Raw genomic sequence first — 21,162 nt, 5'->3', positions numbered from 1 at the left:
AACAGTTTGCTAACACTTTTTTGGCCTGGACAGAGAAGTAAATGGTGCTAGATGTTCATAATGAGTAGGCTTCTTTTACACTGTTATATCAGAGCACCTAAAAGCTCTTCCATTGGACTTGGTTCTTTGGAAACACTGCTTGAAAAGAGATGTGGGAAGACCAGTTGTCCTGCAGCAACTGGAGTTAGAGGGGGGAAAAAATCAGCTTCCAGGAAAAGTAGAGAAGGCACAGTTGCTGTCGCAAACAGCCAAGAAGGCAAAGCGCTTCGTAGTCGGCAGGGTTCGAACCTGCGCGGGGAGACCCCAATGGATTTCGAGTCCATCGCCTTAACCTCTCAGCCACGACTACACCTGAGGGTGTTTTGCGTGCTTTTTGGTTGGCTAGATGTGGGCAGCATAGGACATCGCGGACAACCTGCACTGCACCCGGATGAAAAATGGAGGTGGCAGAAAGGAGCTCTTCTTTTTTAACTTTTACTCCTCCCATTTACAGTGAGGGGGCCATTAAATTCATGTTGGCAGGTGTCGGCACCCTAGATTACCCTTGGTGAGTGTAGTGGTTTAGCACAGGGAGCGCACAGGCCCAAGGAAATGGAGCCATAGCTCGAGTTTCTCTTCATCAACGCATAAATCTTTCGCCTTTTACTAAAGATTTCCGTGGAGAGGAACATTTGCGAGTGACCTGTATTTTTGGGGGCTCTGCTCACAGCAGAGCTGTACTGGAGTGTCAAGAGCAGAATCAAACTGGCCGCCCGCCAACGTGCAGTGGAACGAAGCGCGCCTCATCATGGTCTGTGTTTGCGGCCTTTGCGCTTTCTGCGTCGCAACTTCAAATTTCTTTAGCCAGCGTGGAAAGACAGCACTCTCTCGTACATGACGGGATCCAAACAAAGATGGCTTCAGCTCCTTTGGCCCTATCAGTGACTCGTGCGCTTCAAGCATTCCTTTCAGAATGCTAAAAGCTAAAATCCACCACCTGCGTTGGTGGTATAGTGGTGAGCATAGCTGCCTTCCAAGCAGTTGACCCGGGTTCGATTCCCGGCCAACGCATTCCTTTTGGCTCCGGCTGACGTTGAAGCAGAATTGCTTCTGTGACCTCTGTCTGCACCAAAAACTTTTGGATGAGTCGTTCAGAAGCAGTAAAAAGCTAGGACTCCCCGTCGGGGAATCGAACCCCGGTCTTCCGCGTGACAGGCGGCGATACTGTCCACTATACTAACGAGGAGCTGCGCTTGCTGGCCTTCGCCCCCAGCCGGTGTGATTTCACCGACACCACCAAAACGAGCCATTACTCCATGAAAAACCAGATCAACCTGCCATGACCTTATTAAGTCTCTCAATATCTTGAATGATACACATTACAGGGGGTCATTATTTGGACCACTTTATTATTTACATTTTTTTTTTTTTTCACTTTTCATACGGGGGGCATGAAAAAAGGGATGACATTGAATTGATTGGGTTTGTGAATATTGGGAGATGGAAGGGACTTTTGTAACTTGTACTCCTCCCATTTGGAGTGACGGTGGTGATGAAAAACATGTTGGCAGGCGTCGGCACCCTAGGTTACCCTTGGTAAGCGTAGTGATTTACCAAAGGGAGCGCACAGGCCCAAGGGATTGGAGCCATAGCTCGAGTTTCTCTTCATCAACGCATAAATCTTTCGCCTTTTACTGAAGATTTCCGTGGACAGAAACATTTCCGAGTGGCCTGTATTTTTGGGGGCTCTGCTCACAACAGAGCTATACTAGAGAGTCAAGAGCAGAGTGAATCTGGCCGACTGCCAACATGCAGTGGAACGAAGCGCGCCGCGTCGTGGTCTGTGTTTGCAGCCTTTGTGCTTCCTGTGTCGCAACTTCAGATTTCTTTAGCCAGCATGAAAAGACAGCGCTCTCTCGTACATAACGGGATCCAAACCCTGAACGGGCCCAAACAAAGATGGCTTCCGCTCCTTTGGCCCTATCAGTGACTTGTGCACTTTGAGCATTCTTTTCTGACCGCGAAAGCCAGCGTCCACCGCCTGCGTTGTTGGTATAGTATAACTTGCACTGTACCCAGATGAAAAATGGAGGTGGCAGAATGGAGCTCGGTGTTGTGTTCGCCTGCACAAAAAGCCTGCCGTGACCCGGATTCGAACCGGAGTTGCTGCGGCCACAACGCAGAGTACTAACCGGCCGGGTCTGCTTAAAAAAACTCAGAAGTGCCCCAACCTACAGGTTCACTGGCTTGTTTGCCAAGGGATCTCAAATTTAAGGGTGCCTTCCAAGAAGTAGGGGTCACAGTTCAATTCAACATCTCACATAGCCTTCGTACTCGGTTGTGAGGGGAGGCCTGTAGCAAACTGACAGCTTGTCGCCCGAACAGGGACTTGAACCCTGGACCCTCAGATTAAAAGTCTGATGCTCTACCGACTGAGCTATCCGGGCCGCATTGGGTGCATGACAGCAAACAATGTGCATTCTCTGTCTGCTTAAAGTTTGCGGTACTGCAGGATGAAGGCCACAGACTACTAGGGCTGAGACTGATAGGCTTCTCCTGGCAAGTTTGGAACAGTGACATTGAATGAATGGACTCTTTTCACAACAGTTTGCTAACACTTTTTTGGCCTGGACAGAGAAGTAAATGGTGCTAGATGTTCATAATGAGTAGGCTTCTTTTACACTGTTATATCAGAGCACCTAAAAGCTCTTCCATTGGACTTGGTTCTTTGGAAACACTGCTTGAAAAGAGATGTGGGAAGACCAGTTGTCGTGCAGCAACTGGAGTTAGAGGGGGGAAAAAATCAGCTTCCAGGAAAAGTAGAGAAGGCACAGTTGCTGTCGCAAACAGCCAAGAAGGCAAAGCGCTTCGTAGTCGGCAGGGTTCGAACCTGCGCGGGGAGACCCCAATGGATTTCGAGTCCATCGCCTTAACCTCTCAGCCACGACTACACCTGAGTGTGTTTTGCGTGCTTTTTGGTTGGCTAGATGTGGGCAGCATAGGACATCGCGGACAACCTGCACTGCACCCGGATGAAAAATGGAGGTGGCAGAAAGGAGCTCTTCTTTTTTAACTTTTACTCCTCCCATTTACAGTGAGGGGGCCATTAAATTCATGTTGGCAGGTGTCGGCACCCTAGATTACCCTTGGTGAGTGTAGTGGTTTAGCACAGGGAGCGCACAGGCCCAAGGAAATGGAGCCATAGCTCGAGTTTCTCTTCATCAACGCATAAATCTTTCGCCTTTTACTAAAGATTTCCGTGGAGAGGAACATTTGCGAGTGACCTGTATTTTTGGGGGCTCTGCTCACAGCAGAGCTGTACTGGAGTGTCAAGAGCAGAATCAAACTGGCCGCCCGCCAACGTGCAGTGGAACGAAGCGCGCCTCATCAAGGTCTGTGTTTGCGGCCTTTGCGCTTTCTGCGTCGCAACTTCAAATTTCTTTAGCCAGCGTGGAAAGACAGCACTCTCTCGTACATGACGGGATCCAAACAAAGATGGCTTCAGCTCCTTTGGCCCTATCAGTGACTCGTGCGCTTCAAGCATTCCTTTCAGAATGCTAAAAGCTAAAATTCACCACCTGCGTTGGTGGTATAGTGGTGAGCATAGCTGCCTTCCAAGCAGTTGACCCGGGTTCGATTCCCGGCCAACGCATTCCTTTTGGCTCCGGCTGACGTTGAAGCAGAATTGCTTCTGTGACCTCTGTCTGCACCAAAAACTTTTGGATGAGTCGTTCAGAAGCAGTAAAAAGCTAGGACTCCCCGTCGGGGAATCGAACCCCGGTCTTCCGCGTGACAGGCGGAGATACTGTCCACTATACTAACGAGGAGCTGCGCTTGCTGGCCTTCGCCCCCAGCCGGCGTGATTTCACCGACACCACCAAAACGAGCCATTACTCCATGAAAAACCAGATCAACCTGCCATGACCTTATTAAGTCTCTCAATATCTTGAATGATACACATTACAGGGGGTCATTATTTGGACCACTTTATTATTTACATTTTTTTTTTTTTCACTTTTCATACGGGGGGCATGAAAAAAGGGATGACATTGAATTGATTGGGTTTGTGAATATTGGGAGATGGAAGGGACTTTTGTAACTTGTACTCCTCCCATTTGGAGTGACGGTGGTGATGAAAAACATGTTGGCAGGCGTCGGCACCCTAGGTTACCCTTGGTAAGCGTAGTGATTTACCAAAGGGAGCGCACAGGCCCAAGGGATTGGAGCCATAGCTCGAGTTTCTCTTCATCAACGCATAAATCTTTCGCCTTTTACTGAAGATTTCCGTGGACAGAAACATTTCCGAGTGACCTGTATTTTTGGGGGCTCTGCTCACAACAGAGCTATACTAGAGAGTCAAGAGCAGAGTGAATCTGGCCGACTGCCAACATGCAGTGGAACGAAGCGCGCCGCGTCGTGGTCTGTGTTTGCAGCCTTTGTGCTTCCTGTGTCGCAACTTCAGATTTCTTTAGCCAGCATGAAAAGACAGCGCTCTCTCGTACATAACGGGATCCAAACCCTGAACGGGCCCAAACAAAGATGGCTTCCGCTCCTTTGGCCCTATCAGTGACTTGTGCACTTTGAGCATTCTTTTCTGACCGGCGAAAGCCAGCGTCCACCGCCTGCGTTGTTGGTATAGTATAACTTGCACTGTACCCAGATGAAAAATGGAGGTGGCAGAATGGAGCTCGGTGTTGTGTTCGCCTGCACAAAAAGCCTGCCGTGACCCGGATTCGAACCGGAGTTGCTGCGGCCACAACGCAGAGTACTAACCGGCCGGGTCTGCTTAAAAAAACTCAGAAGTGCCCCAACCTACAGGTTCACTGGCTTGTTTGCCAAGGGATCTCAAATTTAAGGGTGCCTTCCAAGAAGCAGGGGTCACAGTTCAATTCAACATCTCACATAGCCTTCGTACTCGGTCGTGAGGGGAGGCCTGTAGCAAACTGACAGCTTGTCGCCCGAACAGGGACTTGAACCCTGGACCCTCAGATTAAAAGTCTGATGCTCTACCGACTGAGCTATCCGGGCCACATTGGGAGAATGACAGCAAACAATGTGCATTCTCTGTCTGCTTAAAGTTTGCGGTACTGCAGGATGAAGGCCACAGACTACTAGGGCTGAGACTGATAGGCTTCTCCTGGCAAGTTTGGAACAGTGACATTGAATGAATGGACTCTTTTCACAACAGTTTGCTAACACTTTTTTGGCCTGGACAGAGAAGTAAATGGTGCTAGATGTTCATAATGAGTAGGCTTCTTTTACACTGTTATATCAGAGCACCTAAAAGCTCTTCCATTGGACTTGGTTCTTTGGAAACACTGCTTGAAAAGAGATGTGGGAAGACCAGTTGTCGTGCAGCAACTGGAGTTAGAGGGGGGAAAAAATCAGCTTCCAGGAAAAGTAGAGAAGGCACAGTTGCTGTCGCAAACAGCCAAGAAGGCAAAGCGCTTCGTAGTCGGCAGGGTTCGAACCTGCGCGGGGAGACCCCAATGGATTTCGAGTCCATCGCCTTAACCTCTCAGCCACGACTACACCTGAGTGTGTTTTGCGTGCTTTTTGGTTGGCTAGATGTGGGCAGCATAGGACATCGCGGACAACCTGCACTGCACCCGGATGAAAAATGGAGGTGGCAGAAAGGAGCTCTTCTTTTTTAACTTTTACTCCTCCCATTTACAGTGAGGGGGCCATTAAATTCATGTTGGCAGGTGTCGGCACCCTAGATTACCCTTGGTGAGTGTAGTGGTTTAGCACAGGGAGCGCACAGGCCCAAGGAAATGGAGCCATAGCTCGAGTTTCTCTTCATCAACGCATAAATCTTTCGCCTTTTACTAAAGATTTCCGTGGAGAGGAACATTTGCGAGTGACCTGTATTTTTGGGGGCTCTGCTCACAGCAGAGCTGTACTGGAGTGTCAAGAGCAGAATCAAACTGGCCGCCCGCCAACGTGCAGTGGAACGAAGCGCGCCTCATCATGGTCTGTGTTTGCGGCCTTTGCGCTTTCTGCGTCGCAACTTCAAATTTCTTTAGCCAGCGTGGAAAGACAGCACTCTCTCGTACATGACGGGATCCAAACAAAGATGGCTTCAGCTCCTTTGGCCCTATCAGTGACTCGTGCGCTTCAAGCATTCCTTTCAGAATGCTAAAAGCTAAAATCCACCACCTGCGTTGGTGGTATAGTGGTGAGCATAGCTGCCTTCCAAGCAGTTGACCCGGGTTCGATTCCCGGCCAACGCATTCCTTTTGGCTCCGGCTGACGTTGAAGCAGAATTGCTTCTGTGACCTCTGTCTGCACCAAAAACTTTTGGATGAGTCGTTCAGAAGCAGTAAAAAGCTAGGACTCCCCGTCGGGGAATCGAACCCCGGTCTTCCGCGTGACAGGCGGCGATACTGTCCACTATACTAACGAGGAGCTGCGCTTGCTGGCCTTCGCCCCCAGCCGGCGTGATTTCACCGACACCACCAAAACGAGCCATTACTCCATGAAAAACCAGATCAACCTGCCATGACCTTATTAAGTCTCTCAATATCTTGAATGATACACATTACAGGGGGTCATTATTTGGACCACTTTATTATTTACATTTTTTTTTTTTCACTTTTCATACGGGGGGCATGAAAAAAGGGATGACATTGAATTGATTGGGTTTGTGAATATTGGGAGATGGAAGGGACTTTTGTAACTTGTACTCCTCCCATTTGGAGTGACGGTGGTGATGAAAAACATGTTGGCAGGCGTCGGCACCCTAGGTTACCCTTGGTAAGCGTAGTGATTTACCAAAGGGAGCGCACAGGCCCAAGGGATTGGAGCCATAGCTCGAGTTTCTCTTCATCAACGCATAAATCTTTCGCCTTTTACTGAAGATTTCCGTGGACAGAAACATTTCCGAGTGACCTGTATTTTTGGGGGCTCTGCTCACAACAGAGCTATACTAGAGAGTCAAGAGCAGAGTGAATCTGGCCGACTGCCAACATGCAGTGGAACGAAGCGCGCCACGTCGTGGTCTGTGTTTGCAGCCTTTGTGCTTCCTGTGTCGCAACTTCAGATTTCTTTAGCCAGCATGAAAAGACAGCGCTCTCTCGTACATAACGGGATCCAAACCCTGAACGGGCCCAAACAAAGATGGCTTCCGCTCCTTTGGCCCTATCAGTGACTTGTGCACTTTGAGCATTCTTTTCTGACCGGCGAAAGCCAGCGTCCACCGCCTGCGTTGTTGGTATAGTATAACTTGCACTGTACCCAGATGAAAAATGGAGGTGGCAGAATGGAGCTCGGTGTTGTGTTCGCCTGCACAAAAAGCCTGCCGTGACCCGGATTCGAACCGGAGTTGCTGCGGCCACAACGCAGAGTACTAACCGGCCGGGTCTGCTTAAAAAAACTCAGAAGTGCCCCAACCTACAGGTTCACTGGCTTGTTTGCCAAGGGATCTCAAATTTAAGGGTGCCTTCCAAGAAGTAGGGGTCACAGTTCAATTCAACATCTCACATAGCCTTCGTACTCGGTTGTGAGGGGAGGCCTGTAGCAAACTGACAGCTTGTCGCCCGAACAGGGACTTGAACCCTGGACCCTCAGATTAAAAGTCTGATGCTCTACCGACTGAGCTATCCGGGCCGCATTGGGTGCATGACAGCAAACAATGTGCATTCTCTGTCTGCTTAAAGTTTGCGGTACTGCAGGATGAAGGCCACAGACTACTAGGGCTGAGACTGATAGGCTTCTCCTGGCAAGTTTGGAACAGTGACATTGAATGAATGGACTCTTTTCACAACAGTTTGCTAACACTTTTTTGGCCTGGACAGAGAAGTAAATGGTGCTAGATGTTCATAATGAGTAGGCTTCTTTTACACTGTTATATCAGAGCACCTAAAAGCTCTTCCATTGGACTTGGTTCTTTGGAAACACTGCTTGAAAAGAGATGTGGGAAGACCAGTTGTCCTGCAGCAACTGGAGTTAGAGGGGGGAAAAAATCAGCTTCCAGGAAAAGTAGAGAAGGCACAGTTGCTGTCGCAAACAGCCAAGAAGGCAAAGCGCTTCGTAGTCGGCAGGGTTCGAACCTGCGCGGGGAGACCCCAATGGATTTCGAGTCCATCGCCTTAACCTCTCAGCCACGACTACACCTGAGGGTGTTTTGCGTGCTTTTTGGTTGGCTAGATGTGGGCAGCATAGGACATCGCGGACAACCTGCACTGCACCCGGATGAAAAATGGAGGTGGCAGAAAGGAGCTCTTCTTTTTTAACTTTTACTCCTCCCATTTACAGTGAGGGGGCCATTAAATTCATGTTGGCAGGTGTCGGCACCCTAGATTACCCTTGGTGAGTGTAGTGGTTTAGCACAGGGAGCGCACAGGCCCAAGGAAATGGAGCCATAGCTCGAGTTTCTCTTCATCCACGCATAAATATTTCGCCTTTTACTAAAGTTTTCCGTGGAGAGGAACATTTGCGAGTGACCTGTATTTTTGGGGGCTCTGCTCACAGCAGAGCTGTACTGGAGTGTCAAGAGCAGAATCAAACTGGCCGCCCGCCAACGTGCAGTGGAACGAAGCGCGCCTCATCATGGTCTGTGTTTGCGGCCTTTGCGCTTTCTGCGTCGCAACTTCAAATTTCTTTAGCCAGCGTGGAAAGACAGCACTCTCTCGTACATGACGGGATCCAAACAAAGATGGCTTCAGCTCCTTTGGCCCTATCAGTGACTCGTGCGCTTCAAGCATTCCTTTCAGAATGCTAAAAGCTAAAATCCACCACCTGCGTTGGTGGTATAGTGGTGAGCATAGCTGCCTTCCAAGCAGTTGACCCGGGTTCGATTCCCGGCCAACGCATTCCTTTTGGCTCCGGCTGACGTTGAAGCAGAATTGCTTCTGTGACCTCTGTCTGCACCAAAAACTTTTGGATGAGTCGTTCAGAAGCAGTAAAAAGCTAGGACTCCCCGTCGGGGAATCGAAACCCGGTCTTCCGCGTGACAGGCGGAGATACTGTCCACTATACTAACGAGGAGCTGCGCTTGCTGGCCTTCGCCCCCAGCCGGTGTGATTTCACCGACATCACCAAAACGAGCCATTACTCCATGAAAAACCAGATCAACCTGCCATGACCTTATTAAGTCTCTCAATATCTTGAATGATACACATTACAGGGGTTCATTATTTGGACCACTTTATTATTTACATTTGTTTTTTTTTTTCACTTTTCATACGGGGGGCATGAAAAAAGGGATGACATTGACTTGATTGGGTTTGTGAATATTGGGAGATGGAAGGGACTTTTGTAACTTGTACTCCTCCCATTTGGAGTGACGGTGGTGATGAAAAACATGTTGGCAGGCGTCGGCACCCTAGGTTACCCTTGGTAAGCGTAGTGATTTACCAAAGGGAGCGCACAGGCCCAAGGGATTGGAGCCATAGCTCGAGTTTCTCTTCATCAACGCATAAATCTTTCGCCTTTTACTGAAGATTTCCGTGGACAGAAACATTTCCGAGTGACCTGTATTTTTGGGGGCTCTGCTCACAACAGAGCTATACTAGAGAGTCAAGAGCAGAGTGAATCTGGCCGACTGCCAACATGCAGTGGAACGAAGCGCGCCACGTCGTGGTCTGTGTTTGCAGCCTTTGTGCTTCCTGTGTCGCAACTTCAGATTTCTTTAGCCAGCATGAAAAGACAGCGCTCTCTCGTACATAACGGGATCCAAACCCTGAACGGGCCCAAACAAAGATGGCTTCCACTCCTTTGGCCCTATCAGTGACTTGTGCACTTTGAGCATTCTTTTCTGACCGGCGAAAGCCAGCGTCCACCGCCTGCGTTGTTGGTATAGTATAACTTGCACTGTACCCAGATGAAAAATGGAGGTGGCAGAATGGAGCTCGGTGTTGTGTTCGCCTGCACAAAAAGCCTGCCGTGACCCGGATTCGAACGGGAGTTGCTGTGGCCACAACGCAGAGTACTAACCGGCCGAGTCTGCTTAAAAAAACTCAGAAGTGCCCCAACCTACAGGTTCACTGGCTTGTTTGCCAAGGGATCTCAAATTTAAGGGTGCCTTCCAAGAAGTAGGGGTCACAGTTCAATTCAACATCTCACATAGCCTTCGTACTCGGTTGTGAGGGGAGGCCTGTAGCAAACTGACAGCTTGTCGCCCGAACAGGGACTTGAACCCTGGACCCTCAGATTAAAAGTCTGATGCTCTACCGACTGAGCTATCCGGGCCGCATTGGGTGCATGACAGCAAACAATGTGCATTCTCTGTCTGCTTAAAGTTTGCGGTACTGCAGGATGAAGGCCACAGACTACTAGGGCTGAGACTGATAGGCTTCTCCTGGCAAGTTTGGAACAGTGACATTGAATGAATGGACTCTTTTCACAACAGTTTGCTAACACTTTTTTGGCCTGGACAGAGAAGTAAATGGTGCTAGATGTTCATAATGAGTAGGCTTCTTTTACACTGTTATATCAGAGCACCTAAAAGCTCTTCCATTGGACTTGGTTCTTTGGAAACACTGCTTGAAAAGAGATGTGGGAAGACCAGTTGTCCTGCAGCAACTGGAGTTAGAGGGGGGAAAAAATCAGCTTCCAGGAAAAGTAGAGAAGGCACAGTTGCTGTCGCAAACAGCCAAGAAGGCAAAGCGCTTCGTAGTCGGCAGGGTTCGAACCTGCGCGGGGAGACCCCAATGGATTTCGAGTCCATCGCCTTAACCTCTCAGCCACGACTACACCTGAGGGTGTTTTGCGTGCTTTTTGGTTGGCTAGATGTGGGCAGCATAGGACATCGCGGACAACCTGCACTGCACCCGGATGAAAAATGGAGGTGGCAGAAAGGAGCTCTTCTTTTTTAACTTTTACTCCTCCCATTTACAGTGAGGGGGCCATTAAATTCATGTTGGCAGGTGTCGGCACCCTAGATTACCCTTGGTGAGTGTAGTGGTTTAGCACAGGGAGCGCACAGGCCCAAGGAAATGGAGCCATAGCTCGAGTTTCTCTTCATCCACGCATAAATCTTTCGCCTTTTACTAAAGTTTTCCGTGGAGAGGAACATTTGCGAGTGACCTGTATTTTTGGGGGCTCTGCTCACAGCAGAGCTGTACTGGAGTGTCAAGAGCAGAATCAAACTGGCCGCCCGCCAACGTGCAGTGGAACGAAGCGCGCCTCATCATGGTCTGTGTTTGCGGCCTTTGCGCTTTCTGCGTCGCAACTTCAAATTTCTTTAGCCAGCGTGGAAAGACAGCACTCTCTCGTACATGACGGGATCCAAACAAAGATGGCTTCAGCTCCTTTGGCCCTATCAGTGACTCGTGCGCTTCAAGCATTCCTTTCAGAATGCTAAAAGCTAAAATCCACCACCTGCGTTGGTGGTATAGTGGTGAGCATAGCTGCCTTCCAAGCAGTTGACCCGGGTTCGATTCCCGGCCAACGCATTCCTTTTGGCTCCGGCTGACGTTGAAGCAGAATTGCTTCTGTGACCTCTGTCTGCACCAAAAACTTTTGGATGAGTCGTTCAGAAGCAGTAAAAAGCTAGGACTCCCCGTCGGGGAATCGAACCCCGGTCTTCCGCGTGACAGGCGGAGATACTGTCCACTATACTAACGAGAAGCTGCGCTTGCTGGCCTTCGCCCCCAGCCGGTGTGATTTCACCGACATCACCAAAACGAGCCATTACTCCATGAAAAACCAGATCAACCTGCCATGACCTTATTAAGTCTCTCAATATCTTGAATGATACACATTACAGGGGGTCATTATTTGGACCACTTTATTATTTACATTTGTTTGTTTTTTTTCACTTTTCATACGGGGGGCATGAAAAAAGGGATGACATTGACTTGATTGGGTTTGTGAATATTGGGAGATGGAAGGGACTTTTGTAACTTGTACTCCTCCCATTTGGAGTGACGGTGGTGATGAAAAACATGTTGGCAGGCGTCGGCACCCTAGGTTACCCTTGGTAAGCGTAGTGATTTACCAAAGGGAGCGCACAGGCCCAAGGGATTGGAGCCATAGCTCGAGTTTCTCTTCATCAACGCATAAATCTTTCGCCTTTTACTGAAGATTTCCGTGGACAGAAACATTTCCGAGTGACCTGTATTTTTGGGGGCTCTGCTCACAACAGAGCTATACTAGAGAGTCAAGAGCAGAGTGAATCTGGCCGACTGCCAACATGCAGTGGAACGAAGCGCGCCACGTCGTGGTCTGTGTTTGCAGCCTTTGTGCTTCCTGTGTCGCAACTTCAGATTTCTTTAGCCAGCATGAAAAGACAGCGCTCTCTCGTACATAACGGGATCCAAACCCTGAACGGGCCCAAACAAAGATGGCTTCCACTCCTTTGGCCCTATCAGTGACTTGTGCACTTTGAGCATTCTTTTCTGACCGGCGAAAGCCAGCGTCCACCGCCTGCGTTGTTGGTATAGTATAACTTGCACTGTACCCAGATGAAAAATGGAGGTGGCAGAATGGAGCTCGGTGTTGTGTTCGCCTGCACAAAAAGCCTGCCGTGACCCGGATTCGAACGGGAGTTGCTGTGGCCACAACGCAGAGTACTAACCGGCCGAGTCTGCTTAAAAAAACTCAGAAGTGCCCCAACCTACAGGTTCACTGGCTTGTTTGCCAAGGGATCTCAAATTTAAGGGTGCCTTCCAAGAAGTAGGGGTCACAGTTCAATTCAACATCTCACATAGCCTTCGTACTCGGTTGTGAGGGGAGGCCTGTAGCAAACTGACAGCTTGTCGCCCGAACAGGGACTTGAACCCTGGACCCTCAGATTAAAAGTCTGATGCTCTACCGACTGAGCTATCCGGGCCGCATTGGGTGCATGACAGCAAACAATGTGCATTCTCTGTCTGCTTAAAGTTTGCGGTACTGCAGGATGAAGGCCACAGACTACTAGGGCTGAGACTGATAGGCTTCTCCTGGCAAGTTTGGAACAGTGACATTGAATGAATGGACTCTTTTCACAACAGTTTGCTAACACTTTTTTGGCCTGGACAGAGAAGTAAATGGTGCTAGATGTTCATAATGAGTAGGCTTCTTTTACACTGTTATATCAGAGCACCTAAAAGCTCTTCCATTGGACTTGGTTCTTTGGAAACACTGCTTGAAAAGAGATGTGGGAAGACCAGTTGTCCTGCAGCAACTGGAGTTAGAGGGGGAAAAAAATCAGCTTCCAGGAAAAGTAGAGAAGGCACAGTTGCTGTCGCAAACAGCCAAGAAGGCAAAGCGCTTCGTAGTCGGCAGGGTTCGAACCTGCGCGGGGAGACCCCAATGGATTTCGAGTCCATCGCCTTAACCTCTCAGCCACGACTAAACCTGAGGGTGTTTTGCGTGCTTTTTGGTTGGCTAGATGTGGGCAGCATAGGACATCGCGGACAACCTGCACTGCACCCGGATGAAAAATGGAGGTGGCAGAAAGGAGCTCTTCTTTTTTAACTTTTACTCCTCCCATTTACAGTGAGGGGGCCATTAAATTCATGTTGGCAGGTGTCGGCACCCTAGATTACCCTTGGTGAGTGTAGTGGTTTAGCACAGGGAGCGCACAGGCCCAAGGAAATGGAGCCATAGCTCGAGTTTCTCTTCATCAACGCATAAATCTTTCGCCTTTTACTAAAGTTTTCCGTGGAGAGGAACATTTGCGAGTGACCTGTATTTTTGGGGGCTCTGCTCACAGCAGAGCTGTACTGGAGTGTCAAGAGCAGAATCAAACTGGCCGCCCGCCAACGTGCAGTGGAACGAAGCGCGCCTCATCATGGTCTGTGTTTGCGGCCTTTGCGCTTTCTGCGTCGCAACTTCAAATTTCTTTAGCCAGCGTGGAAAGACAGCACTCTCTCGTACATGACGGGATCCAAACAAAGATGGCTTCAGCTCCTTTGGCCCTATCAGTGACTCGTGCGCTTCAAGCATTCCTTTCAGAATGCTAAAAGCTAAAATCCACCACCTGCGTTGGTGGTATAGTGGTGAGCATAGCTGCCTTCCAAGCAGTTGACCCGGGTTCGATTCCCGGCCAACGCATTCCTTTTGGCTCCGGCTGACGTTGAAGCAGAATTGCTTCTGTGACCTCTGTCTGCACCAAAAACTTTTGGATGAGTCGTTCAGAAGCAGTAAAAAGCTAGGACTCCCCGTCGGTGAATCGAACCCCGGTCTTCCGCGTGACAGGCGGAGATACTGTCCACTATACTAACGAGGAGCTGCGCTTGCTGGCCTTCGCCCCCAGCCGGCGTGATTTCACCGACATCACCAAAACGAGCCATTACTCCATGAAAAACCAGATCAACCTGCCATGACCTTATTAAGTCTCTCAATATCTTGAATGATACACATTACAGGGGGTCATTATTTGGACCACTTTATTATTTACATTTTTTTTTTCTTTTCACTTTTCATACGGGGGGCATGAAAAAAGGGATGACATTGACTTGATTGGGTTTGTGAATATTGGGAGATGGAAGGGACTTTTGTAACTTGTACTCCTCCCATTTGGAGTGACGGTGGTGATGAAAAACATGTTGGCAGGCGTCGGCACCCTAGGTTACCCTTGGTAAGCGTAGTGGTTTACCAAAGGGAGCGCACAGGCCCAAGGGATTGGAGCCATAGCTCGAGTTTCTCTTCATCAACGCATAAATCTTTCGCCTTTTACTGAAGATTTCCGTGGACAGAAACATTTCCGAGTGACCTGTATTTTTGGGGGCTCTGCTCACAACAGAGCTATACTAGAGTGAATCTGGCCGACTGCCAACATGCAGTGGAACGAAGCGCGCCGCGTCGTGGTCTGTGTTTGCAGCCTTTGTGCTTCCTGTGTCGCAACTTCAGATTTCTTTAGCCAGCATGAAAAGACAGCGCTCTCTCGTACATAACGGGATCCAAACCCTGAACGGGCCCAAACAAAGATGGCTTCCGCTCCTTTGGCCCTATCAGTGACTTGTGCACTTTGAGCATTCTTTTCTGACCGGCGAAAGCCAGCGTCCACCGCCTGCGTTGTTGGTATAGTATAACTTGCACTGTACCCAGATGAAAAATGGAGGTGGCAGAATGGAGCTCGGTGTTGTGTTCGCCTGCACAAAAAGCCTGCCGTGACCCGGAGTTGCTGCGGCCACAACGCAGAGTACTAAACGGCCGGGTCTGCTTAAAAAAACTCAGAAGTGCCCCAACCTACAGGTTCACTGGCTTGTTTGCCAAGGGATCTCAAATTTAAGGGTGCCTTCCAAGAAGTAGGGGTCACAGTCCAATTCAACATCTCACATAGCCTTCGTACTCGGTCGTGAGGGGAGGCCTGTAGCAAACTGACAGCTTGTCGCCCGAACAGGGACTTGAACCCTGGACCCTCAGATTAAAAGTCTGATGCTCTACCGACTGAGCTATCCGGGCCACATTGGGAGCATGACAGCAAACAATGTGCATTCTCTGTCTGCTTAAAGTTTGCCTGTACTGCAGGATGAAGGCCACAGACTACTAGGGCTGAGACTGATAGGCTTCTCCTGGCAAGTTTGGAACAGTGACATTGAATGAATGGACTCTTTTCACAACAGTTTGCTAACACTTTTTTGGCCTGGACAGAGAAGTAAATGGTGCTAGATGTTCATAATGAGTAGGCTTCTTTTACACTGTTATATCAGAGCACCTAAAAGCTCTTCCATTGGACTTGGTTCTTTGGAAACACTGCTTGAAAAGAGATGTGGGAAGACCAGTTGTCGTGCAGCAACTGGAGTTAGAGGGGGGAAAAAATCAGCTTCCAGGAAAAGTAGAGAAGGCACAGTTGCTGTCGCAAACAGCCAAGAAGGCAAAGCGCTTCGTAGTCGGCAGGGTTCGAACCTGCGCGGGGAGACCCCAGTGGATTTCGAGACCATCGCCTTAACCTCTCAGCCACGACTACACCTGAGGGTGTTTTGCGTGCTTTTTGGTTGGCTAGATGTGGGCAGCATAGGACATCGCAGACAACCTGCACTGCACCTGGATGAAAAATGGAGGTGGCAGAAAGGAGCTCTTCTTTTTTAACTTTTACTCCTCCCATTTACAGTGAGGGGGCCATTAAATTCATGTTGGCAGGTGTCGGCACCCTAGATTACCCTTGGTGAGTGTAGTGGTTTAGCACAGGGAGCGCACAGGCCCAAGGAAATGGAGCCATAGCTCGAGTTTCTCTTCATCAACGCATAAATCTTTCGCCTTTTACTAAAGATTTCCGTGGAGAGGAACATTTGCGAGTGACCTGTATTTTTGGGGGCTCTGCTCACAGCAGAGCTGTACTGGAGTGTCAAGAGCAGAATCAAACTGGCCGCCCGCCAACGTGCAGTGGAACGAAGCGCGCCTCATCATGGTCTGTGTTTGCGGCCTTTGCGCTTTCTGCGTCGCAACTTCAAATTTCTTTAGCCAGCGTGGAAAGACAGCACTCTCTCGTACATGACGGGATCCAAACAAAGATGGCTTCAGCTCCTTTGGCCCTATCAGTGACTCGTGCGCTTCAAGCATTCCTTTCAGAATGCTAAAAGCTAAAATCCACCACCTGCGTTGGTGGTATAGTGGTGAGCATAGCTGCCTTCCAAGCAGTTGACCCGGGTTCGATTCCCGGCCAACGCATTCCTTTTGGCTCCGGCTGACGTTGAAGCAGAATTGCTTCTGTGACCTCTGTCTGCACCAAAAACTTTTGGATGAGTCGTTCAGAAGCAGTAAAAAGCTAGGACTCCCCGTCGGGGAATCGAACCCCGGTCTTCCGCGTGACAGGCGGAGATACTGTCCACTATACTAACGAGGAGCTGCGCTTGCTGGCCTTCGCCCCCAGCCGGCGTGATTTCACCGACATCACCAAAACGAGCCATTACTCCATGAAAAACCAGATCAACCTGCCATGACCTTATTAAGTCTCTCAATATCTTGAATGATACACATTACAGGGGGTCATTATTTGGACCACTTTATTATTTACATTTTTTTTTTCACTTTTCATACGGGGGGCATGAAAAAAGGGATGACATTGACTTGATTGGGTTTGTGAATATTGGGAGATGGAAGGGACTTTTGTAACTTGTACTCCTCCCATTTGGAGTGACGGTGGTGATGAAAAACATGTTGGCAGGCGTCGGCACCCTAGGTTACCCTTGGTAAGCGTAGTGGTTTACCAAAGGGAGCGCACAGGCCCAAGGGATTGGAGCCATAGCTCGAGTTTCTCTTCATCAACGCATAAATCTTTCGCCTTTTACTGAAGATTTCCGTGGACAGAAACATTTCCGAGTGACCTGTATTTTTGGGGGCTCTGCTCACAACAGAGCGATACTAGAGAGTCAAGAGCAGAGTGAATCTGGCCGACTGCCAACATGCAGTGGAACGAAGCGCGCCGCATCGTGGTCTGTGTTTGCAGCCTTTGTGCTTCCTGTGTCGCAACTTCAGATTTCTTTAGCCAGCATGAAAAGACAGCGCTCTCTCGTACATAACGGGATCCAAACCCTGAACGGGCCCAGACAAAGATGGCTTCCGCTCCTTTGGCCCTATCAGTGACTTGTGCACTTTGAGCATTCTATTCTGACCGGCGAAAGCCAGCGTCCACCGCCTGCGTTGTTGGTATAGTATAACTTGCACTGTACCCAGATGAAAAATGGAGGTGGCAGAATGGAGCTCGGTGTTGTGTTCGCCTGCACAAAAAGCCTGCCGTGACCCGGATTCGAACCGGAGTTGCTGCGGCCACAACGCAGAGTACTAACCGGCCGGGTCTGCTTAAAAAAACTCAGAAGTGCCCCAACCTACAGGTTCACTGGCTTGTTTGCCAAGGGATCTCAAATTTAAGGGTGCCTTCCAAGAAGTAGGGGTCACAGTTCAATTCAACATCTCACATAGCCTTCGTACTCGGTCGTGAGGGGAGGCCTGTAGCAAACTGACAGTTTGTCGCCCGAACAGGGACTTGAACCCTGGACCCTCAGATTAAAAGTCTGATGCTCTACCGACTGAGCTATCCGGGCCACATTGGGAGCATGACAGCAAACAATGTGCATTCTCTGTCTGCTTAAAGTTTGCGGTACTGCAGGATGAAGGCCACAGACTACTAGGGCTGAGACTGATAGGCTTCTCCTGGCAAGTTTGGAACAGTGACATTGAATGAATGGACTCTTTTCACAACAGTTTGCTAACACTTTTTTGGCCTGGACAGAGAAGTAAATGGTGCTAGAAGTTCATAATGAGTAGGCTTCTTTTACACTGTTATATCAGAGCACCTAAAAGCTCTTCCATTGGACTTGGTTCTTTGGAAACACTGCTTGAAAAGAGATGTGGGAAGACCAGTTGTCGTGCAGCAACTGGAGTTAGAGGGGGGGAAAAAATCAGCTTCCAGGAAAAGCAGAGAAGGCACAGTTGCTGTCGCAAACAGCCAAGAAGGCAAAGCGCTTCGTAGTCGGCACGGTTCGAACCTGCGCGGGGAGATCCCAATGGATTTCGAGTCCATCGCCTTAACCTCTCAGCCACGACTACACCTGAGGGTGTTTTGCGTGCTTTTTGGTTGGCTAGATGTGGGGAGCATAGGACATCGCGGACAACCTGCACTGCACCCGGATGAAAAATGGAGGTGGCAGAAAGGAGCTCTTCTTTTTTAACTTTTACTCCTCCCATTTACAGTGAGGGGGCCATTAAATTCATGTTGGCAGGTGTCGGCACCCTAGATTACCCTTGGTGAGTGTAGTGGTTTAGCACAGGGAGCGCACAGGCCCAAGGAAATGGAGCCATAGCTCGAGTTTCTCTTCATCAATGCATAAATCTTTCGCCTTTTACTAAAGATTTCCGTGGAGAGGAACATTTGCGAGTGACCTGTATTTTTGGGGGCTCTGCTCACAGCAGAGCTGTACTGGAGTGTCAAGAGCAGAATCAAACTGGCCGCCCGCCAACGTGCAGTGGAACGAAGCGCGCCTCATCATGGTCTGTGTTTGCGGCCTTTGCGCTTTCTGCGTCGCAACTTCAAATTTCTTTAGCCAGCGTGGAAAGACAGCACTCTCTCGTACATGACGGGATCCAAACAAAGATGGCTTCAGCTCCTTTGGCCCTATCAGTGACTCGTGCGCTTCAAGCATTCCTTTCAGAATGCTAAAAGCTAGAATCCACCACCTGCGTTGGTGGTATAGTGGTGAGCATAGCTGCCTTCCAAGCAGTTGACCCGGGTTCGATTCCCGGCCAACGCATTCCTTTTGGCTCCGGCTGACGTTGAAGCAGAATTGCTTCTGTGACCTCTGTCTGCCCCAAAAACTTTTGGATGAGTCGTTCAGAAGCAGTAAAAAGCTAGGACTCCCCGTCAGGGGATCGAACCCCGGTCTTCCGCGAGACAGGCGGAGATAATGTCCACTATACTAACGAGGAGCTGCGCTTGCTGGCCTTCGCCCCCAGCCGGCGTGATTTCACCGACATCACCAAAACGAGCCATTACTCCATGAAAAACCAGATCAACCTGCCATGACCTTATTAAGTCTCTCAATATCTTGAATGATACACATTACAGGGGGTCATTATTTGGACCACTTTATTATTTACATTTTTTTTTTTTCTTTTCACTTTTCATACGGGGGGCATGAAAAAAGGGATGACATTGACTTGATTGGGTTTGTGAATATTGGGAGATGGAAGGGACTTTTGTAACTTGTACTCCTCCCATTTGGAGTGACGGTGGTGATGAAAAACATGTTGGCAGGCGTCGGCACCCTAGGTTACCCTTGGTAAGCGTAGTGGTTTACCAAAGGGAGCGCACAGGCCCAAGGGATTGGAGCCATAGCTCGAGTTTCTCTTCATCAACGCATAAATCTTTCGCCTTTTACTGAAGATTTCCGTGGACAGAAACATTTCCGAGTGACCTGTATTTTTGGGGGCTCTGCTCACAACAGAGCTATACTAGAGAGTCAAGAGCAGAGTGAATCTGGCCGACTGCCAACATGCAGTGGAACGAAGCGCGCCACGTCGTGGTCTGTGTTTGCAGCCTTTGTGCTTCCTGTGTCGCAACTTCAGATTTCTTTAGCCAGCATGAAAAGACAGCGCTCTCTCGTACATAACGGGATCCAAACCCTGAACGGGCCCAAACAAAGATGGCTTCCGCTCCTTTGGCCCTATCAGTGACTTGTGCACTTTGAGCATTCTTTTCTGACCGGCGAAAGCCAGCGTCCACCGCCTGCGTTGTTGGTATAGTATAACTTGCACTGTACCCAGATGAAAAATGGAGGTGGCAGAATGGAGCTCGGTGTTGTGTTCGCCTGCACAAAAAGCCTGCCGTGACCCGGATTCGAACCGGAGTTGCTGCGGCCACAACGCAGAGTACTAACCGGCCGGGTCTGCTTAAAAAAACTCAGAAGTGCCCCAACCTACAGGTTCACTGGCTTGTTTGCCAAGGGATCTCAAATTTAAGGGTGCCTTCCAAGAAGTAGGGGTCACAGTTCAATTCAACATCTCACATAGCCTTCGTACTCGGTCGTGAGGGGAGGCCTGTAGCAAACTGACAGCTTGTCGCCCGAACAGGGACTTGAACCCTGGACCCTCAGATTAAAAGTCTGATGCTCTACCGACTGAGCTATCCGGGCCGCATTGGGTGCATGACAGCAAACAATGTGCATTCTCTGTCTGCTTAAAGTTTGCGGTACTGCAGGATGAAGGCCACAGACTACTAGGGCTGAGACTGATAGGCTTCTCCTGGCAAGTTTGGAACAGTGACATTGAATGAATGGACTCTTTTCACAACAGTTTGCTAACACTTTTTTGGCCTGGACAGAGAAGTAAATGGTGCTAGATGTTCATAATGAGTAGGCTTCTTTTACACTGTTATATCAGAGCACCTAAAAGCTCTTCCATTGGACTTGGTTCTTTGGAAACACTGCTTGAAAAGAGATGTGGGAAGACCAGTTGTCCTGCAGCAACTGGAGTTAGAGGGGGAAAAAAATCAGCTTCCAGGAAAAGTAGAGAAGGCACAGTTGCTGTCGCAAACAGCCAAGAAGGCAAAGCGCTTCGTAGTCGGCAGGGTTCGAACCTGCGCGGGGAGACCCCAGTGGATTTCGAGACCATCGCCTTAACCTCTCAGCCACGACTACACCTGAGGGTGTTTTGCGTGCTTTTTGGTTGGCTAGATGTGGGCAGCATAGGACATCGCGGACAACCTGCACTGCACCCGGATGAAAAATGGAGGTGGCAGAAAGGAGCTCTTCTTTTTTAACTTTTACTCCTCCCATTTACAGTGAGGGGGCCATTAAATTCATGTTGGCAGGTGTCGGC

At 49.4% G+C, this 21,162-nt stretch overlaps 43 non-coding genes across 43 annotated transcripts; 24 read left to right on the top strand and 19 right to left on the bottom strand.

The window, feature by feature from the left end:
- Positions 1-267: 267 nt before the first annotated feature.
- Positions 268-349, bottom strand: trnas-cga (transfer RNA serine (anticodon CGA)). The gene has a single exon. It is a non-coding gene; the product is annotated as a tRNA-Ser (tRNA).
- Positions 350-600: 251 nt separating this feature from the next.
- LOC141311171 (U5 spliceosomal RNA) lies at positions 601-716 on the top strand. Its single transcript, XR_012348635.1, has one exon. It is a non-coding gene; the product is annotated as a U5 spliceosomal RNA (small nuclear RNA).
- Positions 717-978: 262 nt separating this feature from the next.
- trnag-ucc (transfer RNA glycine (anticodon UCC)) lies at positions 979-1,050 on the top strand. The gene has a single exon. It is a non-coding gene; the product is annotated as a tRNA-Gly (tRNA).
- A 579-nt stretch (positions 1,051-1,629) lies between these two features.
- LOC141311277 (U5 spliceosomal RNA) lies at positions 1,630-1,744 on the top strand. The gene has a single exon (XR_012348741.1). It is a non-coding gene; the product is annotated as a U5 spliceosomal RNA (small nuclear RNA).
- A 609-nt stretch (positions 1,745-2,353) lies between these two features.
- trnak-uuu (transfer RNA lysine (anticodon UUU)) lies at positions 2,354-2,426 on the bottom strand. The gene has a single exon. It is a non-coding gene; the product is annotated as a tRNA-Lys (tRNA).
- Positions 2,427-2,848: 422 nt separating this feature from the next.
- Positions 2,849-2,930, bottom strand: trnas-cga (transfer RNA serine (anticodon CGA)). Its single transcript has one exon. It is a non-coding gene; the product is annotated as a tRNA-Ser (tRNA).
- Positions 2,931-3,181: 251 nt separating this feature from the next.
- Positions 3,182-3,297, top strand: LOC141311170 (U5 spliceosomal RNA). The gene has a single exon (XR_012348634.1). It is a non-coding gene; the product is annotated as a U5 spliceosomal RNA (small nuclear RNA).
- A 262-nt stretch (positions 3,298-3,559) lies between these two features.
- On the top strand, positions 3,560-3,631 carry trnag-ucc (transfer RNA glycine (anticodon UCC)). Its single transcript has one exon. It is a non-coding gene; the product is annotated as a tRNA-Gly (tRNA).
- A 103-nt stretch (positions 3,632-3,734) lies between these two features.
- Positions 3,735-3,806, bottom strand: trnad-guc (transfer RNA aspartic acid (anticodon GUC)). Its single transcript has one exon. It is a non-coding gene; the product is annotated as a tRNA-Asp (tRNA).
- Positions 3,807-4,209: 403 nt separating this feature from the next.
- Positions 4,210-4,324, top strand: LOC141311248 (U5 spliceosomal RNA). Its single transcript, XR_012348712.1, has one exon. It is a non-coding gene; the product is annotated as a U5 spliceosomal RNA (small nuclear RNA).
- A 610-nt stretch (positions 4,325-4,934) lies between these two features.
- On the bottom strand, positions 4,935-5,007 carry trnak-uuu (transfer RNA lysine (anticodon UUU)). The gene has a single exon. It is a non-coding gene; the product is annotated as a tRNA-Lys (tRNA).
- Positions 5,008-5,429: 422 nt separating this feature from the next.
- Positions 5,430-5,511, bottom strand: trnas-cga (transfer RNA serine (anticodon CGA)). The gene has a single exon. It is a non-coding gene; the product is annotated as a tRNA-Ser (tRNA).
- Positions 5,512-5,762: 251 nt separating this feature from the next.
- On the top strand, positions 5,763-5,878 carry LOC141311169 (U5 spliceosomal RNA). Its single transcript, XR_012348633.1, has one exon. It is a non-coding gene; the product is annotated as a U5 spliceosomal RNA (small nuclear RNA).
- A 262-nt stretch (positions 5,879-6,140) lies between these two features.
- On the top strand, positions 6,141-6,212 carry trnag-ucc (transfer RNA glycine (anticodon UCC)). The gene has a single exon. It is a non-coding gene; the product is annotated as a tRNA-Gly (tRNA).
- Positions 6,213-6,789: 577 nt separating this feature from the next.
- On the top strand, positions 6,790-6,904 carry LOC141311247 (U5 spliceosomal RNA). Its single transcript, XR_012348711.1, has one exon. It is a non-coding gene; the product is annotated as a U5 spliceosomal RNA (small nuclear RNA).
- Positions 6,905-7,514: 610 nt separating this feature from the next.
- On the bottom strand, positions 7,515-7,587 carry trnak-uuu (transfer RNA lysine (anticodon UUU)). Its single transcript has one exon. It is a non-coding gene; the product is annotated as a tRNA-Lys (tRNA).
- A 422-nt stretch (positions 7,588-8,009) lies between these two features.
- On the bottom strand, positions 8,010-8,091 carry trnas-cga (transfer RNA serine (anticodon CGA)). The gene has a single exon. It is a non-coding gene; the product is annotated as a tRNA-Ser (tRNA).
- A 251-nt stretch (positions 8,092-8,342) lies between these two features.
- LOC141311296 (U5 spliceosomal RNA) lies at positions 8,343-8,458 on the top strand. Its single transcript, XR_012348760.1, has one exon. It is a non-coding gene; the product is annotated as a U5 spliceosomal RNA (small nuclear RNA).
- A 262-nt stretch (positions 8,459-8,720) lies between these two features.
- Positions 8,721-8,792, top strand: trnag-ucc (transfer RNA glycine (anticodon UCC)). The gene has a single exon. It is a non-coding gene; the product is annotated as a tRNA-Gly (tRNA).
- A 580-nt stretch (positions 8,793-9,372) lies between these two features.
- On the top strand, positions 9,373-9,487 carry LOC141311246 (U5 spliceosomal RNA). Its single transcript, XR_012348710.1, has one exon. It is a non-coding gene; the product is annotated as a U5 spliceosomal RNA (small nuclear RNA).
- Positions 9,488-10,097: 610 nt separating this feature from the next.
- On the bottom strand, positions 10,098-10,170 carry trnak-uuu (transfer RNA lysine (anticodon UUU)). Its single transcript has one exon. It is a non-coding gene; the product is annotated as a tRNA-Lys (tRNA).
- A 422-nt stretch (positions 10,171-10,592) lies between these two features.
- Positions 10,593-10,674, bottom strand: trnas-cga (transfer RNA serine (anticodon CGA)). Its single transcript has one exon. It is a non-coding gene; the product is annotated as a tRNA-Ser (tRNA).
- Positions 10,675-10,925: 251 nt separating this feature from the next.
- LOC141311215 (U5 spliceosomal RNA) lies at positions 10,926-11,041 on the top strand. The gene has a single exon (XR_012348679.1). It is a non-coding gene; the product is annotated as a U5 spliceosomal RNA (small nuclear RNA).
- Positions 11,042-11,303: 262 nt separating this feature from the next.
- Positions 11,304-11,375, top strand: trnag-ucc (transfer RNA glycine (anticodon UCC)). Its single transcript has one exon. It is a non-coding gene; the product is annotated as a tRNA-Gly (tRNA).
- Positions 11,376-11,956: 581 nt separating this feature from the next.
- Positions 11,957-12,071, top strand: LOC141311245 (U5 spliceosomal RNA). The gene has a single exon (XR_012348709.1). It is a non-coding gene; the product is annotated as a U5 spliceosomal RNA (small nuclear RNA).
- Positions 12,072-12,681: 610 nt separating this feature from the next.
- On the bottom strand, positions 12,682-12,754 carry trnak-uuu (transfer RNA lysine (anticodon UUU)). Its single transcript has one exon. It is a non-coding gene; the product is annotated as a tRNA-Lys (tRNA).
- Positions 12,755-13,176: 422 nt separating this feature from the next.
- trnas-cga (transfer RNA serine (anticodon CGA)) lies at positions 13,177-13,258 on the bottom strand. Its single transcript has one exon. It is a non-coding gene; the product is annotated as a tRNA-Ser (tRNA).
- A 251-nt stretch (positions 13,259-13,509) lies between these two features.
- Positions 13,510-13,625, top strand: LOC141311214 (U5 spliceosomal RNA). Its single transcript, XR_012348678.1, has one exon. It is a non-coding gene; the product is annotated as a U5 spliceosomal RNA (small nuclear RNA).
- A 262-nt stretch (positions 13,626-13,887) lies between these two features.
- Positions 13,888-13,959, top strand: trnag-ucc (transfer RNA glycine (anticodon UCC)). Its single transcript has one exon. It is a non-coding gene; the product is annotated as a tRNA-Gly (tRNA).
- Positions 13,960-14,539: 580 nt separating this feature from the next.
- Positions 14,540-14,654, top strand: LOC141311243 (U5 spliceosomal RNA). The gene has a single exon (XR_012348708.1). It is a non-coding gene; the product is annotated as a U5 spliceosomal RNA (small nuclear RNA).
- Positions 14,655-15,239: 585 nt separating this feature from the next.
- On the bottom strand, positions 15,240-15,312 carry trnak-uuu (transfer RNA lysine (anticodon UUU)). The gene has a single exon. It is a non-coding gene; the product is annotated as a tRNA-Lys (tRNA).
- A 423-nt stretch (positions 15,313-15,735) lies between these two features.
- trnas-cga (transfer RNA serine (anticodon CGA)) lies at positions 15,736-15,817 on the bottom strand. Its single transcript has one exon. It is a non-coding gene; the product is annotated as a tRNA-Ser (tRNA).
- A 251-nt stretch (positions 15,818-16,068) lies between these two features.
- Positions 16,069-16,184, top strand: LOC141311166 (U5 spliceosomal RNA). The gene has a single exon (XR_012348631.1). It is a non-coding gene; the product is annotated as a U5 spliceosomal RNA (small nuclear RNA).
- A 262-nt stretch (positions 16,185-16,446) lies between these two features.
- trnag-ucc (transfer RNA glycine (anticodon UCC)) lies at positions 16,447-16,518 on the top strand. The gene has a single exon. It is a non-coding gene; the product is annotated as a tRNA-Gly (tRNA).
- A 103-nt stretch (positions 16,519-16,621) lies between these two features.
- trnad-guc (transfer RNA aspartic acid (anticodon GUC)) lies at positions 16,622-16,693 on the bottom strand. Its single transcript has one exon. It is a non-coding gene; the product is annotated as a tRNA-Asp (tRNA).
- Positions 16,694-17,093: 400 nt separating this feature from the next.
- LOC141311283 (U5 spliceosomal RNA) lies at positions 17,094-17,208 on the top strand. Its single transcript, XR_012348746.1, has one exon. It is a non-coding gene; the product is annotated as a U5 spliceosomal RNA (small nuclear RNA).
- A 610-nt stretch (positions 17,209-17,818) lies between these two features.
- trnak-uuu (transfer RNA lysine (anticodon UUU)) lies at positions 17,819-17,891 on the bottom strand. The gene has a single exon. It is a non-coding gene; the product is annotated as a tRNA-Lys (tRNA).
- Positions 17,892-18,314: 423 nt separating this feature from the next.
- On the bottom strand, positions 18,315-18,396 carry trnas-cga (transfer RNA serine (anticodon CGA)). The gene has a single exon. It is a non-coding gene; the product is annotated as a tRNA-Ser (tRNA).
- Positions 18,397-18,647: 251 nt separating this feature from the next.
- Positions 18,648-18,763, top strand: LOC141311199 (U5 spliceosomal RNA). Its single transcript, XR_012348664.1, has one exon. It is a non-coding gene; the product is annotated as a U5 spliceosomal RNA (small nuclear RNA).
- A 262-nt stretch (positions 18,764-19,025) lies between these two features.
- trnag-ucc (transfer RNA glycine (anticodon UCC)) lies at positions 19,026-19,097 on the top strand. The gene has a single exon. It is a non-coding gene; the product is annotated as a tRNA-Gly (tRNA).
- Positions 19,098-19,679: 582 nt separating this feature from the next.
- On the top strand, positions 19,680-19,794 carry LOC141311242 (U5 spliceosomal RNA). Its single transcript, XR_012348707.1, has one exon. It is a non-coding gene; the product is annotated as a U5 spliceosomal RNA (small nuclear RNA).
- A 610-nt stretch (positions 19,795-20,404) lies between these two features.
- On the bottom strand, positions 20,405-20,477 carry trnak-uuu (transfer RNA lysine (anticodon UUU)). The gene has a single exon. It is a non-coding gene; the product is annotated as a tRNA-Lys (tRNA).
- Positions 20,478-20,899: 422 nt separating this feature from the next.
- trnas-cga (transfer RNA serine (anticodon CGA)) lies at positions 20,900-20,981 on the bottom strand. The gene has a single exon. It is a non-coding gene; the product is annotated as a tRNA-Ser (tRNA).
- Positions 20,982-21,162: the final 181 nt, after the last annotated feature.

The sequence above is a fragment of the Garra rufa genome, unplaced genomic scaffold, assembly GCF_049309525.1.
Source record: "Garra rufa unplaced genomic scaffold, GarRuf1.0 hap1_unplaced_003, whole genome shotgun sequence".
Taxonomy (NCBI): domain Eukaryota; kingdom Metazoa; phylum Chordata; class Actinopteri; order Cypriniformes; family Cyprinidae; genus Garra; species Garra rufa.
This window is presented reverse-complemented; position numbering and strand designations above follow the sequence as displayed.